This window comes from Pteronotus mesoamericanus, unplaced genomic scaffold (genome assembly GCF_021234165.1).
Source record: "Pteronotus mesoamericanus isolate MK-2021 breed Mesoamerican mustached bat unplaced genomic scaffold, CSHL_Meso_final contig_82, whole genome shotgun sequence".
In the NCBI taxonomy this organism is placed as follows: domain Eukaryota; kingdom Metazoa; phylum Chordata; class Mammalia; order Chiroptera; family Mormoopidae; genus Pteronotus; species Pteronotus mesoamericanus.
The window spans coordinates 16,562,563-16,571,464 of record NW_026555265.1 but is presented as its reverse complement, the minus strand read 5'-3'; the positions used below and the strand labels follow the sequence as shown (position 1 = coordinate 16,571,464).

The 8,902-nt window shown below is 39.4% G+C and overlaps 1 pseudogene; it reads left to right on the top strand.

The window, feature by feature from the left end:
* The first annotated feature begins 614 nt into the window (after positions 1 to 614).
* On the top strand, positions 615 to 7,335 carry LOC129080011 (40S ribosomal protein S8-like; annotated as a pseudogene).
* The last annotated feature ends 1,567 nt before the right edge of the window (positions 7,336 to 8,902 follow it).

Here is an 8,902-nt window from a genome sequence, read left to right as displayed (position 1 = left end):
GGACATCTTAAAGATTCTGCCTCCCATTCTCCCCAAGTCTCTTTCCTATTTTACAATTTCCCCAAAAATTCCTCTAAAATCCAGTCCTAGGTGGAGGAATAAAGATGCTTCTAACCACTTTCCTCCTTAAAAACAGTCCAAAACCACATAGAGAATAGTACACTGAAACATAAACTCCATTTTTTATTAAACTAGAAAATATCTTTTCTACCACAACATATGGATAGAGAAAGCAAATGGAAGAACTGTAAATTACTGAACAGAGAGGCATGCAAACTTAGTGTCACTGAGAAACAAGCCAATATGCGTCATAGAAATACTGGAAGGCTCATGAATTCAATGTAACTTAGGGTGAAAAACCCTACAGTTACTGATATTTGGGGTTTCTTATTGAAAATTCCAGCTTACCTCCTGACCCATCAATAGGAAGCTCACCAGTGGTCATGCCTGACTCAGGCACACAGAGGTTCCACTCAGCTTTCTACTGCTTGACTCTATAATAAAAACAGAGACAAGGATCACCAGACATTTGTAAAGACAAAGACCAAAATAAACCAGGATTTAAAAAAAGAGAAATCACCTTTGTATTTCTTTTTTCCAGTCAGCGCTGAGCCATGGGTATCTTTTGGAATAACTGACACAAGCAATGCAAGACCAGAAGCAAGAGAAAGCCCTATCACAAGAGGGGAAAACACGAGTTGGGTCACCCTCCTGCAAATACTAAGGCTGGCCCTGCTGCATACACGGAGTCTGACTGCAGGGAGGCAACAGGAAGTACCATGACTTGAGGATGGAAATGGACACATTTTCCTGGTGCTCAGAGTGTTGTGTGTGTAAAACAAGGATTATTGATGTCACCTACAATGCATCCAAAACCAAACTGGTCCATACCAGGATCCTAGTGAAAAACAGCCTCATCAAAGATCCATGAATAGTGGAAGAGTAGGTAGAAGGTACACTCACCATTTTCCCAGGACTGAACTAGAATTACAGCTAAAATATAGAAAAATCAACCTGAATAACCGACTAAAGACCAGATGAACAGAAGTCTTATAACAAAGGATTAACTGAAGAAGCCAAATCAAGACTGGTAGGAAGGGCAAAGATGCAAAAAGAGCTGGCCTCACTCCCATGGGTGGCAGCTGAGATTCTGGAGTGATATATTGGCTGTAAATGTTCCTCTTGATGAGCAAGGGGTCTGAACCCCTTGCTGAGCTCCTCAGCCTAAAGCATCAGAGCTGGGGGAAGGTGCCCAAGTAACATCTGGCTGTGAAAATCAAACACAATTCTGTTCACCAGGGAGAAAAGGGAGTCTACTAGAGAGGCAAGCACCTTCTTAAAAGGCCAATACACAAAAATCTCATCTGAAGCCACTCACCCTTGGCTCTGGGAGGAGAGTAGAGCAAACTATAATCATGTGAGGAGAGACTGGGGTCTGTGGCTCCAGGGCAAGAGCTGAACGAACAGCCTCCATGTTCCCTGTGCTGTCACTCTCCCACACTGCAGACACTGTCATTCTTGGGAGGAGCACTCACCTCCTTATGGCATCAGCCTGGGCAAATGCAATAGCTCCATACACTGGTTTCCTTGTTACCCACCCTGAAGAGCTCATGCCCTGTGGAGGATTCAGCTGCCTGGGCCAAGGTATAGAGCTCCAGACAAAATCAGGGCGTGTCAATGGCTGAGTTGTGTGCCTCTGGGTCAAGGACACTTTTCCCACCTTACCTGGTGCCTGACCAGGTTCTCATGAAAGATACACTAGCCACGCCTTTGCACTCCAGGCAGCCCCAAACTCTTGAATCTTGGTGGCCCGACCCTACCAAGCATGGGCTCTTCAGGAGGTTGCAGCAGAAACTGGGACAGACAGTGCTGTGTTGCTCTGGGGTGGGGGCTACTGTCCACACCTTCCAGCAAGACTGACCGGCTCTTCCACCTCACAAGGGATCCACTAAACCCACCCTCCCAACTCTCAGAGACCCTACCCTGCTGGACTCAGGCAATTCAGGAGGTCTTGGCAAAATCTGGAACAGGCTGAGTTGTGTGGATCTGGTAAGGGGGCCATTTTTCTCTCACATGCCTGACTGGTGCAGAGCCCTCACTTCACACAGCTAAATCTTGGTATGTGTGGGCCTAGAAAACTCTGTTGGCCTTACCTTGAGGATCCCCTGCCACCCACAAAGGACAGAGGGCCCTTGGAAAATAGCATCTAGGTTTGGTATAACGAGGGACTCTTACTGAATAGCCTCTGACCCAGCATTGACACTGATCTAAACCTGTATCAAACTAGTGAACACTAATAGCCACTACCTGGTGACTCGCTAAGAACTTACCACATGTAACTTGAGTACCAGTAGCTCTTTCAGTGACAGCAGAACAGGCAGCTGGCAGGTAGAGGCAGGCAGAGGTGGATCTTGGAATGCCTTGGACCTTTTCCTGACCTGTCCCAAGGCTCAGGGCAGGTAGAGACAGCCTTGGTGCAAAGTTAGGTCCTTCTCATGCACATGCAGACCCAGCAAAAGCAGCCACAAACTGTGGATCACTTTGTAGCTCCTAACAGGTTACTCAGGTCCAGTCACAGGCAGTGTCTGAAGTTGAACTGCACCACAGTCCCTTCCAAGAGGCCCAGAAACAACCCACCCAGTGGTCAGTTTCAGACAGCATCAGAACAGGATCCAATTAGTTTCACAAATGGCACATCCAAAGGGATATCTCACCAGGCACCACAACTTACTGTGGAGAATTTCGCTTCCTGTGGTCAGCACCTACACAGCAGCAGTTTATGTATTGTGGTTGGGGTTGATCTTCATAGTCGGCTAGCCTGAGGGTTGAAACAATGCATGAATGAGCAAATAGCAATCAAGATTCAATTACAACAGGAGGGCTTACATAACCCCTATGAGTGGCATTCCTGGAGGACACAGAACAGGTGATCAAAGACACTGAGCCACAAAGTCCCACAGGACCCCTGCTACATAAGGCTATGCTACGAAGACTGGGAGACAGCAGATCTACCTAACACATAGAAACAAACACAAAAGGCAGCTAAAATGGGGAGATATAGAAAAATGCCCCAAATGAAAGAACAGGAGAAATCTTGAGACAAGGAGCTAAATGAAATAAAAGCAAGCGATTTGTCAGATACAGAGTTAAAAAATGATTTTAAAGATGCTTGAAGGACTAAAAGCTTCAACAGCATCAAAAAAGACATAGAAACCATAAAAAAAAGAAATAGTCAGAAATAATACAATAGTTGAAATGCAGAATATACTAGAAGGAATAAACAGGTTAGATGAAGCAGAGGATTGAATCAGCAATTTGGAGGACAAGGTAGCATAAAACACCCAATCAGAGCAGCAAAAAGAAAAATAAATTTTTTTAAAAAGGGGACGGTTACAGGACCTTTGGAACAATGTGAAGAGTAACAACATCCACATTATAGGGGTACCAGGAGGAGCGGAGTGAGAGCAAGGGATCGAGAACCTATTTGAAGAAATAATGACTGGAAACTTTTCTAACTTGGTGAAGAAAAAAGACATGCAAGTCCAGGAAGTGCGGAGAGTTCCAAACAAGATGAACCCAAAGAGGACCAAGACAAATCATAATTACAATAGCAAAGTTTAAAGACTAAGAGAAAATTTTAAAAGCAGCAAGAGCAAGACAGTTATCTACAAGAGAACCCTTATGAGATGTCAGCTGATTTCTCAACAGAAACATTTCAGGTCAGAAGAGATTGGCTTGAAATATTCAAAGTGACAAAAAGCAAGGAACATGATCAAGATTGTTTAACCTAGCAAGTCTATCATTTAAAATTGAAGGAGAAATAAAGAGCATCCCAGGCAAAAAATGCTAAAGGAGTTCATTATCACCAAACCAGTATTACAAGAAATGTTAATGGGTCTTTAAGAAGAAGAAAGAAAAATAAATGTAAAAAATAAAGCTGAAATAAATATATACCAATCACTAATCAATTTAAATATAAATGGCTTAAAAGCTTCAATCACTAGACAGAGTAGTTGAATGGATAAGAAAACAAGACCCATATATACGCTGTCTACAAGACACCCACCTAAAAATTAACGACACACAGAGATTAAAAGTAAAGAAATGGAACAGAGATGTTTCATGCAAATGGAAGTTGAAAAAGTTGGAGTAGCAATACTTATATCAGACAAAATAGACTCTAAAACAAAGGCTATAATAAGAGATAAAAAACCCAACAAGGGGAAAAAACCTAGTTTACACGGATGTACCAACAAAGGAGCACATAAATATATGAAGCACATCTTGATGGACATAAATGGAGAAATCAATAATAACATAGTAGGGGGTTTTAACACCCCATTGACATCAATGGGTAGGTCTTCCACATAGAAAATCAACATGGAAACAGTGGTTTTAAATGACACACTAGATTACATGGATTTGAATGATACACTAGATCAGCTGGATTTAAATGATACCTTCAGAGCCTCAGAATATACACTTTTTTCAAGTGCACACAGAACATATCTAGGACCACATGTTAGAACACAAAACAAGTGTCAATAAATTTAGTTAGACTGAACTTATATCAAGCATCTTCTTTGACCATGTTGGTTTGAAACTAGAAATCAATCACAAAACAAAAAACTGAAAAACACACAAACATAGGAAGGCTTAATAACATGTTATAAATAACAAATGTGTTAACAATGGGGTCAAGGAGGAAATCAAAAGATACCTTGAAACAAATGAAAATAAGAAAACACCCCCAAAAATATATGAGACACAGGGAAAGCAGTCTTAAGAGGGAAACGGATAGCATTACAGGCCTACCTCAAGAAACAAGGAAAATCTCAAATAAACACTCTAATTTTACACTTAAAAGAACTAGGAAAAAAAATCCCAAAGTGAGTAGAAGAAAAGAATAATAAAGATCAGAGTATAAATAAATAAAATAGAGTCTTAAAAAAACTACAAAAGATCAATGAGCCCTGACCTCTGCGGCTCAGTTATTTGGGTCTCCTTATTCCCAGTGAGGGCGCATACCTGGGTTGCAGGTTTACTCCCTGGTCAGGGCATGTGAGAGAGGCAACTGATCAATGTGTCTCACATCGATGTTTCTCTCCCTCTCTTCCTACTTCCCTTCCCTCTCTCCAAAAAAAAAATAAAATAAATAAAATCTTAAAAAAAAAAAAAAAGATCAATGAAACCAAAAGCTGGTTCTTTAAAACAAGACTGAAAAACATTTAACCAGACTCATCAAGAAAAAAAGAGAGAAGACCCAAATAAATAAAACCATAAATGAAAGAGGGAAATAAAAACTGACACCAAGCAAAATCAAAGGATTGTGAGAAAATATTATGAACAACTAACTATATGCCAACATGCCAACAAATTGGATAATCTGGACAAAATGGATAAATTCCTAGAAACATACAATCTTGCATATCTTAATCAGGAATAACAAGAAAATCTGAATAGACTGATTACAAATAATGAAATTGAAGCAATAATCAGAAACTCCCAACACACAAAACTCTTGGACCAGATGGCTGGCTACACAGGTGAATTTTACTAAACATTCAAAGGAGAGTTAACACCTACCCTTCTCAAACAATTCCAAAAATTTAAGAGGATGGAAGAATCCCAAGCTCATTTTACAAAGCCAGCATTATCCTAATTCCAAAACCAATAAAAGACACTTTGCTAGAAAGAAAGAAAATTATAGACCAATATCCCCGATGAACTTAGATACTAAGATCCTCAACAAAATTTAGCAAACAAGATCCAGAATACATTAAAAGTATTATACACCATGATCAAGTAGGTTTTATTCTGGAGATGCAAAGTTGGTACAATATTTGCAAATCAATAAATTTGATATACCACATTAACAAAATGAAGGGTAAATATCACATGACTATATCGATGATTCAGAAAAAGCATTTGATAAAATCCAGCACCCATTTATGACAAAAAGTCTCAGCAAAGTGGGAATAGAAGGAACATACTTCAACATAATAAAGGCCATAATGACAAACTCACAGCCAGCATCATACTTAAGGGGCAAAAATGATCCAGTTAAAAAATAGGCAAAGGACCTGAATAGACACTTCTCTAAAGAGGACATACAGATGATCAATAGACTTATGAAAAGATGTTCAATGTCACTAATCATCAGAGAAAAGCAAATTATAACCATAATGAGATCACCTCACACCTATCAGAATGGCTATCATCAATACCTCAACAAACAACAAGTTCTGGTGAGGATGTGGAGAAAAGAGACCCCTCATGCAGACTGGTGGGGCCACTCTGGAAAAAAGTACGGACTTTCCTCAAAAAATTACAAATGGTATGACCCAATAATTCTACATCTGGGAATGTATTTGAAGAAACCTGAAACACTAATTCAAAAGAATATATGCACTCCTATATTCATTGCAGGGTTACTTACAATAGCCAAGATTTGGAAATGGCCCAAGCGCCCATCAGTATATGACTGGGTTAAAATGCTGTGGTACACTTACACAAGGGAACACTACTCAGCCATAAAAAGAAGGTAATCTTTTCCTTTGTGACAGCAAGGATGGTCTTGGAGAGTATGATGCCAAGTGAAATAAACCAATGAGAGAAAGACAAGCACCATATGATTTCACTTGCATGTGAAATTTAATGAACTAAACAAACTAACTAGAAACAGACTCATAGATACAGAAAAGGTATTGACAGCTGACAGAGGGAAGAAAGTTGGGGGCTGGGTGAAAAAGGTGAAGGCATTAAGCAAAGAAAAAATACTCAGACACAGAGAACAGTATGGTGATTACCACAGGGAAAGGGGCTGGGGGAGGCTATGAGAGAGTAAAGGGGGCATAAATGGTGATGGAAGGAGACTTGACTCAGGTTGGTAAACATGCAATACAATATACAGATGATGTATGATAGAATTGTACACCTGAAACATAATCTTATTAACCAATGTCACCCCAATAAATTCAATAAAAATTTAAAAAGAAAAGAACTGCATTGTGCTCATTAACCGCACACCATACAACAGTGGTACATGGCCCACTATGCACTGCCCCTGGGTTGCAAGTTGGGGACCAAAAGAATTCCTGAGGAGGAAGAGATTTTAAACAAAAAGAAAATAACAAAAGAGTATTTAGAAGAAATACAATGAAAGGAAAAGAATGCCAAAATCAGCAGCCTTCTAGAGGAGCAGCTTTAGCAGGCAACCTTGTTACGAGCATCCCTCCAAGACCAGACCAATGTGGCCAAGCAGATGGTTATGTGCTTGAGGACAAGGAGCTGGGATTGTATCTGAGGAAAATCAAGGCCCTGAAAGGCAAATGAATCATCCTCAGTACTCTCTTAGCTGATGTAATAAAGGCGTTTATTCTAAAAAACAATACAATACAAAACAAAAAACAAACTCAAAGGAAACTCAAGGGAAAAGAAGAAATTGTAAAAGTAAATATAGTTAATATTCTCAAAAAGAAACAAGAAATTGTTTCCATCAACTAAGACTATGCAATAAAATAACCAGAAAACAAGAACCTCTCACAAATTAAAATTATATTAATAGAAATGAAAAAGTTAACATATGACTTGAAAGATGAGGTCTAGGAAATCTCCCAGAAAATGGCTAAATTGAGTGGTGCAATAGAAAAACAAGGGGAAAAAATGCAAAGAACATTATAAAATATCAAATACCTAAATAATAAGAGTTCCTAAAAGGGAGGAAAAAAAGGGGGAAATATTTTCAAAAAAAGAGTACACACTTTTTAGACTTAAGGACCAGAGGAGCCTCGCCCATGTGCCCAGAACAATGAATGATAAAAAAGCCTCTCCTAATGCTCATTATTGTAAAACGTCAGAAATCCGAAATAAAGAAAAGATTCTGAACAAAATAGCCCACATTCAGAGATCAGAAATCAGGGCATTGTTGGTCATCTCGACAGCAAGAGGAGCTCTCCAAAGAGTAGAGCAACACTTTCAAATTACTGAGGTAAAAAAATTCCCAACCTAGAATTCAGCATTCAGACTATCTATCAAATATAATAAGAGAATAAAGACATTTTTAGACTTACAGAGTTTCCAAAACAAAAATCCCTTGTTAACCCTTTCTCAGCATGTTTTTAGAGTATATCTCCACCCACTGCAGCCACCCACCCAGCAACACACACACACACACACACACAAACACACACACACACACACACACACACACACACACATGCTTTCTGTGCAATGACAAAATAAACTAGGAAGGAGGATCCAGGAAACTGGGAATGCAACAGAGAAGCAAAAAGAATTCCTGAGATGCTCCAGGTCCACAACTGGGCAGCAGACCCTCAGAGCAGTCAGTGCAACCTGGAGGGGAGTGATAGACTCCTGGAAGAATTTCCTCCATAAAAACAAAAATAAAACAAAGCAAAATAAGAGGAGAAATGATAAATTTTCTGACAGATTTGACTGGGTAGAAACAGTTATTAAAGTATCTTTTTATGAAATGGTTACAGGGTGTAGAAAGGCATCAACTACTTTTTTAAAAACTCAAGTAATTTAAAAATTAGATAATTGTTAACTTTCAGGAAAAAAATGCAGTTAAATGAAGTAAGTGAAATCTTAGTACAACACTTGGGTCTTAGTACAAGACATTAGTGTCTTAGTACAACACATTAGCTCTTAGTACAAGAGCTAATGACACCAATAAAAACACTGCATGGGCTTTAATTAAAAAATAGAGATATGATTGGATTAGAGGGTGATAGGCAGGTAAGAGAATGTCTAAGTGATCATGGTAAAATCTGAGGGGACCACAATACATGGCTAAAATGGCTGGAAGTAGTTGTCTCCAGGAAGCTGGATAGCTGAGGGGAAAGGGAGGCCTGAGGGGCTACAGGTTTATTATAACTTT